The 11,037-nt window shown below is 40.2% G+C and overlaps 1 non-coding gene across 1 annotated transcript; it reads left to right on the top strand.

The window, feature by feature from the left end:
* The first annotated feature begins 2,131 nt into the window (after nt 1-2,131).
* TRNAT-UGU (transfer RNA threonine (anticodon UGU)) lies at nt 2,132-2,203 on the top strand. The gene has a single exon. It is a non-coding gene; the product is annotated as a tRNA-Thr (tRNA).
* The last annotated feature ends 8,834 nt before the right edge of the window (nt 2,204-11,037 follow it).

Raw genomic sequence — 11,037 nt, 5'->3', positions numbered from 1 at the left:
CTCAAAAATGGTGCCCGTGAAACATTAGGAGAGCCATGACTCCCACCAAAAACAAGGTGCCAGATACGCCATGGAGTGACATGACCTCGCAAAAACCATGAGGCCAGATACAGAAGACAAATGTGCAAGTAGGGGGAAATATGTGGCGGGTTAAGCATATCCTCCTATGGAGGTGATCCATTTTCCACTAAAAACCACAAGCAGTCAGTGAATACAAAATAGTCAACATCAGGAAGGTGTCAGCAGTGAGGCTAACACCACAAATAGCAAGCAAACTTCAAGGAGTTGTCACAAGTGAGTTAAAAACTGTAAGTAGTAACTAAGAGAAGAAAAATGTCATGATCTGTCGTCATCAAAAGTTTGGGATTCACCCCGATCCAGAAAAGCTGGATTTCCATCTGATCCAGTGACACCTGGCTCTGAAAGCAAGACCCGGGGTAAAAGAAAATGTCTGATCCTTAATACCACTTACACCCAACAAAATATATTCACCAGGAAACAAATGAAAGTCTACATTGAGGGTCTTACCCTCAACTTGGACAGGAACATTCCTAACGCAGGAAACCACTTGATACAACTCTTGGCTGAAGGGGAAGTACCGCGGTATGGGCGGCTCTACAACATCTACCTTCAGGCCAAGTCTCCTGGCCTCATTTATTAGTAGTAAATTGAAGTAGGCACCAGTATCGATCACATCTCGAAACACTTTATCATTAATTCTGACTGTTTTTCTAAACCGACGGATAATGAATTCGGGTTTCACCTCCGGCACCCTGAATGTCATCACTGGGCAAGACTCACAGGTGTTTAAACTACAACTGCACGACTTTAAAAAACTCATTCCTAAAACTGCATAGGGCGCATCAACCCGCCCATCTGCCATCAGATCCAGTACAACTTTCACTGGCCCGCTCACCGATTCCAACACAACTTCCACATTTTTCTTGCATGGAATTTCGCCAAACTTTTTGTCCAAGGGATAAAAGGCGTCCACTAAGCCATAGTGGTGAATAGCCTCAACTGTGATCAAATTAACCTCAGCCCCGGTGTCTACTATGAAAGATACGCACACATTTTGAATCTCGATGTTAACACTGAGTTTGGGTTTCCCCGTCAAATTTGTCCAAGTCAGAGGCACACAGTACAATGACATCATGAATTCAGTGTGAAAAGTAGAGTAATTTAGTAATTTGTTTTACAAATAATAAAGTCAATGTATAAAACAAATTACAAGCGAAAGAATAGAGAAAAATTTCTCGTACGCTGTACCTCACAGATCGTTCGGTGAAGACTGAGGTGGAGCTACTGTTGGCCCTTATTTAAATTACTCCGTTTTCTATGAGTTTCGTTTTCTGCATTAGGTTTGAAAAGATGACCATAAGAAAATAAACACCATTATTCCTTTGTAAAGTCAATAGCGACCAATCATATTGTGCATAATTTTCGAAAAGAAACAAAACATGTAGGCTGGAAATGACAATCGTAGCTCGAGATTTCTCTAGGGTGGCATTCAGCCATAATTAACCTTGAAGTACTGCACAAATATTCAGTTGATACAAGTGTACATTATCTTTCATTAAGTTACAGTAAGAAATACAGTGTGGTGAGAAAAAAAACAAAAACATTTCTTTTGTTGTATAAGCACTGTGTACCTTTTAGAACTATAAATAATTTAATCAATCAACATGACGGAGTCAGCCAATCTCAACCTTAGGACAGAACTACAGTATAAACACGACCCAAGGAATTCAAAACACTGGCTGCAGAAACCATTGTACAGGTATGTGCATCACTCTTTAACGACACAAAAAAATGTAGCAGGTAATAATAAACGTTTTGAACAATGCAGATAAACATGACCGAATGCGGACCCAAAAAGAGAGGGAAGATCACTACCAGTACTGGAAGAAACTGATGTACGTTTTTTTTTTACTGTATTGGTGTCCTTAAAAGAAAAAAATGTATATGTGCTCTGTATACCCTTCCAACAATGAGCATTTCAATCAGTCTACACTCACTGTGAAGTAACTTTAACCAGTCATTGGAACGAGCATTGATTGCAAACTTTCGTGTGAAAACCGAGGCAATAATAAATCATTTTCCAGGTCAAACATATCACTAATGAACGGGGGGCCCGGTAGCACAGTGGTAGCGCGCTGGACTTGTGATCGGGGGATTGCAAGTTCGAGCCTCGCCCGGGCTGCCGTGCCGGGAGGGGTAGCTCCCTCCTGTAACCCTAGCGGGGCTATATAGTCCAATACAGGGCTTAGCTCGGGGGAACTCCATTTCTCCCATCACTAATGAACAGCAAGGCTTCGTATCACACAGACCTACAGCTCTGCAGTTACTAAGAGTGGTGGACACATGGATGTGATATGTTTTGACTTTATGAAGGCCTTGGACAACTTTCAACATAACGTTCCTTTCAAGATAGAAAGCTTTAGAATAGTAGCTTTTTCAGCTGATTACATAATATCTGACATGCAGAATGCAGAGAGTTCTTGTAAATGATGCATATTCTAAATGGAAAGCACTGATCAGTGGCAAATGTTATTCTCTTTTTACGAAAGGCAATATAAATATCCAAGTCAACTACAGACCTGCATCATTGACAAGCATAGCAGTTAGGGTGATGGAGACACTAGAAAGTGATGCAGCACCCATAATTAGAAACGATACCTGTATATATCATTACATGATTTCAGGAGCAAGAGGATCTGTCTTGTTAATCTGTTTATTTACCTGGCTGATGTAATTAACTGTAACCCGTTGAAAATGTGGAATCAAGGCAGGATACTCACCACATCACTTCTTAAGGTCCTCTCAAAACATGGCGTCGGATACATTTACACTCCCATCGTCAACCTCGGATGTATTCATAAAGATCTTAAACCAATTTCCGAGATTTAAAAAGTCTTAACAGCATTGTTAAAACATTAGAAATAATTTTGTTTGGTTAATTATTTCGTTTTTTTTTTTTTTATATATATTTTTTGGCTTGGTTGCGTTCATACTGAAAGATAAACAAACAATTTTATACACGTCCACCTGACGCTCAAAACATTTATAATTTTGGAGCCTTGGTTGCGTCTCCTATGTTATTCCCGCGAAGTTCAAATTGGTGTTCTAGTTTTGATCAATTCGCTGATTTATATGCTATTTTTTATAGTATCGCTGCACTTATGATCGAGTTAGCTGTGTAAAAGATTTATATGCTACATTATTTGCATGGATACTACCCTCTTACGGGGTATTTTGGGTTTGCTGACGATAACATGAAGCCAAGGTCAATAACTACGAACAAAATTCCCACATCTGGCATCTCCTTTCTAGTTTCAAATTCTTTCCCTAGAATTAGTTTAAACCTCAGCAGTACTAAATGCTATCTTTTTAGTGACTTAGAGAGGAAATCACGGTACAATTTTCTTTTGCTTCCCTTAGACGAATATAATGTACTGTGACAGATACCGCGATGCATTGTTACAAAGAGTATGTGTAGTTAGGTAGCGAGATTTTTTAAGAATACACAAATTATATACTTACCCCTGTATCTTGATGAGTTATCTAATAGTTCACTTTCGATGTTTTATTGCATTTTTAGTAAGTCTAGGTTATTTGGTGGCTGCATTGACTTTTGAATTATAAGTCCTCGACCCGAACTTTTCCTTTTACAACTTTAATCACGTACCTCAGCGGCAGAAAAGGATAATGCTACTACTCGACATCTATACCTCTTCATTACTAACACCATAGTCCAGCATTCGTCTTTTGCTACAACGCAGCATTCAAAATAAAGAGATGGCAATTTTAGGCCAATTTAAAGCGAAAGGAGCACTGTAGGCCGTTACTTTTATTATTATTATTATTATTATTGTTTTATTATTATTATTATTATTATTGCGTCTGTGTTTACTTTGGAATTTTTGAACCATGGAGAGGGGTTACATGAACGAGCGCACATAAATACACCCCTCCCTCACTTCCTTCGTAGCACCTCTTTCTTAGCGATTTGTTCTGCACATTACATTAATTTTCACTCTCCTCTTCCTTTCTGATAATGCTGCCAGCTGTGTCTGCATTAATATAAGTAACATACAAGAGAATGATAAGGTGTAATGTGCCAAACAAGTTGCTACGGAAGAGGCCATTGATTTGACAGCCATTTCCCCGAGGCCCAGCAGTTCTCCTACATCCCAAGTCCTTCACGTCACCACTTGGCCACTAATACCCACCGTCCACAAGTCTCACTCAGGACTGTGATGATATTAGCAGGGGTGTTAAGACATTTCAGTGGGTGGTGCAGCTCAGTCATCTGTTTTAGACTCAAATCAGCAGACTTTCCTTCCCTAGCATGGAATCGAACGTGCATTCTTTCCAACAGTAGACCACTACTCTAACCACTAGACCACCACCTCCACCATGACCTGAAGTGGCCTGAATAGTTATAATTGTATGTCTATGGACCTGACCTGACCCCACTAGACCCACTGTGACCTAATTCCACCGGTAACCTGAATGTCAAAATAAATGGTCAAAGCACACCTACTTCACTGCCTTTAAAGTGTAGGGGCCCGAGGCTAGGCTAACCTAATGCAGTATATTTAAGGGCAGCTAAGCCACCTACTTCCCTTAGTGGCAGTACAGGCTGTGTACCGTTTATAAAGGCAACATACACACGTGGCCACTGCCTTTAAAGTGTAGGGGCCTGAGGCTAGGCTAACCATATAACCAAACCATACGTGCTCCCTACGTGTCAACAAGTGGGTTGGTGGAGGATTAGTGCCCCTCCCCATAAAACAAATAACTCAAAGACAAATGGCCACTGCCTTTAAAGTGTAGGGGCCTGAGGCTAGACTAACCTTAGTGGCAGTACAGGCTGTGTAGATAGATAGACAGATACACACGTGGCCATGGGTCACCTAATGGCCGCCCTCCACATTACTCCAGCCCCAGCAGCCTCTAGCCACTCACACTGTAGGATCTGGTACCAGGGCTTGTGCAGTCTGCCTCTTGGCCATGTGGAGAGGATGGAGAGTGAGAGACTGACGAGGAGAGTATATGTGAGTGAGGTGGAGGGGGGAAGAGGGAGGGGGAGGCCAAGGATGAGATGGAGGGATGGAGTGGAGAGGTACAGTATATGAGAGAGGGGGGTGTGAGCTGGGAGCAGGACAGTGAAATGGCGGGGCACAGGGCGACATGGAGGCGATTTGTTTGTGGCCACCCCTTACGGGATTAAGGCATCTGGCAATAGATATATAGACAGGTTCTTGCAACCCTACCCCAAACAATCACAGCTCTCACTCCCCACACCCAGCTGGCATCCTCCTTTCCCATCCCCCCTCAGATAAATCAGTCAATCAATAAAATAACCTACTGAGACCCCAAGGCACCTTTTAGAACAGAACACCTCAGGTAAACCAATGTCAGAACAGCAGTCAGTGGGGTGGAGTGTATATGATGCCACACGGCTTTGGTATACAGTACAAGAGGCGCTGGTGTATGTGAGTATATAATGCCAATGACCATGTGGAGAGGGTGGAGAGCGAGAGACTGACAAGGAGAGTGCATGTGAGTGAGGTGGAGGGGGGAGAGGGAGTGGGAGGCCAAGGATGAGATGGAGGGATGGATTGGAGAGGTATAAGAGAGAGGGGGGGGGGGTGAGCTGGAAATAGGGCAGTGAAATGGCGGGGGACAGGGTGATAGTTTATGGCCACCCCTTAGGGATTAAGGCGTCTGGCAATAGACAGATAAATAGATCTCATGGTCATCATCATCACAATGATCATGGCGTCATTGAACATATTTTAGACATTACTTACTAAAATTATAATTATGGAGATGGTAGTCGTTTATCATCATTACTGCAATAAATCAGTATTATTATCATCATCATTGGCACTACTATCATCATTATCATCACCATTATCATTATTACAACCACCTTCAAGAATATTATAATAATCACCTAATAATCATCTAATCACTGTCATCATCATCATCATTTGCACAATCATCATCATTGCCATTATTACGATCACCGTCAACAGTATCATTGAAATCACGTACTAACCGTCTATCATCATCATCATCATTGCCATTATTACGACAACCATCAACAATATCATAGAAATCACGTACTAACCGTCTATCATCATCATCATCATTGCCATTATTACGATCACCGTCAACAGTATCATTGAAATCACGTACTAACCGTCTATCATCATCATCATCATCATTATTTTGATCACCATCAACAATATCATAAAAATCACCTAATAACCGTCTATCATCATCATCATCATGCTAACCACTGCATCCAGTACATTTAATGGGCTGGGCATCATCCACACAGTGAAAAAGGAAAATACAAAGCTGGCAGAACTACCCATAGAGTGGCCAGTGAAATGAGCCCTACATTCATTCACCATTCCCTCCTTCACAAACTAAGCCACACTTGTAATACAACTACAGTGCGTTCATTTGAACTTGGCCGTGATTTTTGTCCTTATGTAGCTTACTTCCTGTAGCTCAGTGGCAGAATAATACAATACCATCCGCCAATTCCACAAGGCCTGGTATCGGGGATCCCTAACACCAAGACGCTTCCATCCCGAACATTTGCGTTCCACAAGCAACGTTGGGTCTGGTTAGTACTTGGATGGGTGACCGCCTGGGAACACCAGATGCTGTTGGCATAACTCCCTACGTGTCAAGTGGGGTTGGTGGAGGATTAGTGCCCCTCCCTGTAAAACAATTAACTCTAAGCCCTTGGCCACCCTGTTTGGGATACATGGCGTCTGGCAATGAATGAATGAAGACATTTTGCCCACCTCACAGCGTTCGGGTTGGTACCAACCCTTACCACAATATTGGAACTTTAGGGATGGAATTCTGGGGATGTCTACCTACCCCCAACAGTGCATCGTGGAACAGAATTTTATTTCATATTGTTTTGAAATATGTAAAAAGTATTTTCTTGTTGTATAACTTCAGCGAAAAAAAAAAAAACATGTAGGTAAACAGACACTGTTCATTTGCTACGCCCTTCTCTGTGTTTTAGGAGAACATCTACAACTCCTCAGAAATTGCCACCACCACCACCAACAAACCTGGGCGGACCAACAAAGTTGGGAAAATCACTGGAATTATTCTGACCCCAATAGTCGGTACGTGTGAATTGTTTACTTGTTATCTATTATTAGAGTACAGGTTGCATAGGGAAATTACGGCTGTAGTCGCCTAGAACACTGCTCCTGAACCTGAGAACTGGTTTGTCTTACCGGTATACACAGTACTGGTGCCACAAATTTGGTATTTTTGTAGATGAGCACAGGGACTTATTAGGTAAAACCAAGGTGTTTTCCAATGGATTTTGATATGTTTTGAACGAATCTGACCTTCATTTCTACCTAAATCAGTACGGCACTTGTTGAGATATCCAACCCCCCCCCTTCCCCAACAATAATGGGGGAGGGGTTGCAACCAGGGGTTTTGGGTGAGGAAAATCACAAAAAAGTAGTGATTTGCAATAAAAATGAAGGTCAGAATAATTCAGAACACATCAAAAGCTATATAAATAACTTGATTTCAACCTAACCTAACCTAAGAGTAAAATAAAAATAATTTGCAATGGAAATGAATACCAGAATCGTTCAGAGCACATTAAAAACCATCAGAAAAACATATTTCAAGGAGATTGCTCGTCCCTGTGAACTTCCAGAATAAATGTAAAAATTGATTCCAACTCGATTTTTTACATAATATTTCTTGTGGAAATTGATATTTATGGAGAGAGCCTATAAGCAGCTTTTGTATCTAAAATAGGTTAGGTTAGGTTTCGAAAATGGGATACACGGTGTATAAACCCCACAGATGACAATGGGACTTATGACCTAAGCCAAATTTGGTAGCTACTGGTAATGCGCCACACAAATTGTAGCTATGAGCATGTTTGACAAGTGTATTATAATAATTGGACTAGCATTATCGGTAAATCTATAGTAATACACCTTTCTCATACCGTAATGGATGGTGAATATATTTTTCCTATGGTTCTTCCGTTGGTAATGATTGCCATATTAGGTTAGCTTAGATAGGTTAAGCCACGTAATTGAGGTGAAAATATTGTTTTTCCTGTTTTTTTTTTTTTTTAAAGATTTTTGGTTGATTTTGACCTTCATTTCCCAACCTAACCTAACCTTTTCTTACAGATCACGATGTTTGCTGTACAAAATCTTCAACTCCGGCAACTTGAACAGTTGGAAGAAATAGAAGTGAGAGTACCAAGGGTTGTCGTGAGAGATAGGAGTGATCCTTTTACATCTGTCAGTGATGATGAATTCATCAAACGGTTTAGAGTTCCCAAAGATTGCGTACACGATCTTAGTGAGGAAATAAGACCTCGTGCACCAAGACCTCAACCTGCAAAAGGTATATTTCCCTCTTTTTATTTATTGTGTGTGTTATTATAGGATGTTTTGTTCACAGTTGTAACCACAAATGTAACCCATTACTGCTGGAATGCTAAGCTTCTTGAAAATCTTAAGTGCATCCCAAATTATACACCAGAACATTTTAGGTAGAGGATACTGTAGTAATGTGCATAAGCATGAACTATACCAGTATAACACCCACAACTGTCATCTTAGTCTCATAATGGGGTACTTTATGGGGTGGAAGACAATGGACAATCGTCATGGTCGAGCCTGCCACAGACGTCGTAGGACACGCATGCTCGTGAATCATATGCTGCATTTGTTTGTGTGCACTTGTGATAGGATTAATGTCATTCCTACTTACAAAACCACTTACACTCTCCAATGAATACACACAACAAGAGCTTATTCATTTGTATGAGTCATACAAAAAGGTAAAAATATTCTAATCTGGCAAGTCTAGCAACTAGTCAGCTCATTCATCCCTTATAATTTAATGTTTTCTATGTTAATTCTTTAGAAATGAGTAGATTTGTATCTCCTAATATATGGTTTCAATGAGGAAAGTCATATTTTCCTCCTCTGAGACGATTTACTAACTTAAATTTATTAATGCCTAAATTAGTCTTCAGTCAACGATTTCGACAAACCGTCCCAAATCCAGGAACGGTCAACAGTCACTTTTTGCCTGCTCTGAGAGAGGTCGGAAGGCTGGACTGAAGTCGAGAGGACGCACGCTGAGAATCTGAGATGTCAGGATCGTACTGTTGTGTTCCCCTGTGCATTAATAGGGGTGGCCATCAATTTCCTCAGATTATGAATGATGAAATTACAAAATAAACAATTTGGATAATATAGTGTCATATACAGTAAGTATATATTTCTCAAAGTGGCTAATCAATCCAGAATAGCATATATTCTCTATAATAAGTATATATAGAAAAATATATGTATATATATAAAAATGTGTTTTTCACTTTCACAAAGTACACACTGCTTCCTACCCAGATGACTTAACACTCCCACACACGCTTCATGACTGGTGTACTACAAAAAGACTCAGAATGGCCTCTTATATGGTAGAAGACAGTCATAACTCACACCTCACTATCAACAACATCCCCCTTGTCCCACATGCACACAAAATCTTTGGTGAAATGAAAGCACAATAACAGAAGAATTTGGTAATATCTTGCAGCATAGAGCAGTTAGTTAGAAGCTGATCTGTAAAAATATTTATCTAAGACAGCCTTTCTGAAATTATCTTGATGTCCTCAAATGTGAATATTACAAAATCTTAGGTGCCGCAATATTAGTAAACAAAAGCAGAGTCTATCTTGTCCCTGGGACTGTACCTTCAATGCGCATGCGCCACTTGGATATTTGGGATGTTACGAGCGTCGTACCGATTTTTTACTTATATTGGCTAGTAATCGACTTGAAGAGGGCAATTACAAAGTATTTCGTTCCAGCCAATGGTGAGTAATGTAACTCCACCTCTTTCAGTACAATAAAAGACTACTAATGCAAAATAAATGGGGATCTTGGAGTTCATTTGATGCTAGTCTAGCTGGATAAATATTTTTTACGTATTACTATGAAAATAATAAGTAGTTTGCCTTCATTTCTTCTCAATTATTTGAGAAAAAAATAATTCCTCTACACATTACAAACATTAATTTGAATCATAAGTCCACACAAAGATATATTATTAATGATTCATGAGAGCGCTATTGTTCACTGTCAGTGGCAGGCTCGACCACTTCAATGGCGGCTCCAAAGCATCCCATTGTCTCTGTATCACTTTTGAACTCTTCCATAATACTCTCGTGGTTGACCACTGTACTTGCCATTTCGCTAATTTTTCTCCTAAGTGTACCCACTTCAGCTGATAGCTCTCCTATACTGTAGTTATGTCTTTCTTGTTGACTTCCTTTCCTAATTTTTCTATTTCTTCCTTTTGCAAGTGCATCTGTTTCTAAATTTCATCAATTTCATTTTGAAAAGCAGTCTCAAGCCTGTGTACTCGCTCAACCAGTTTGTTATGAGTCTCCATTTCAATCAGTTCTTGGTAGAAATCATCGTCCTGCTTTCTACCTTTATCCCTTTTCTTTTCCAGATTTGCTTTACTAAAGTATGTGGCCATGTTGCAATGCTAAAAACACATACGGTACTTACATTCCCTGGGGCAGATTGTAGACCAAACAAAGATCAGCTAATTGTGTGCATTCTTACTCTAATTTGTTTTCTTTTCTGTTTAAACAAGTCCTGCTTTAAAACTTTTTTTTTTTTTTTTTTAGAACACCATTTGGTCTAACCTGATACAGAGCTTGACTCATATAAAGATACAAATTTAGGTAATGCCTCTGGCCAGGTTGGCCGTGTATGGAGTGATGTCGGCGTGCGTCTGGCCTCCTCCATGCCTTGTAAAGAGGAAAGAATAGTGTGTGTGTGTACCAGTATGTATGTACGGTATGTATGTATGTAAAAAACTTACACAGAGCAGTATCTCACGTGGTTGGCAAGTGTACACACTAAATAAACAGTATTCATATACGCCTGCACCGGAAGCTGGCGAAAACTTGCTATGTTTTATCCT

Source organism: Coenobita brevimanus, unplaced genomic scaffold (genome assembly GCF_032717465.1).
Source record: "Coenobita brevimanus isolate Jiangsu-jjx unplaced genomic scaffold, ASM3271746v2 jjx.HiC_scaffold_2072, whole genome shotgun sequence".
NCBI lineage: Eukaryota > Metazoa > Arthropoda > Malacostraca > Decapoda > Coenobitidae > Coenobita > Coenobita brevimanus.
Note: the sequence above shows the minus strand (reverse complement) of the source record. Positions and strands in the feature narration are given on the sequence as shown.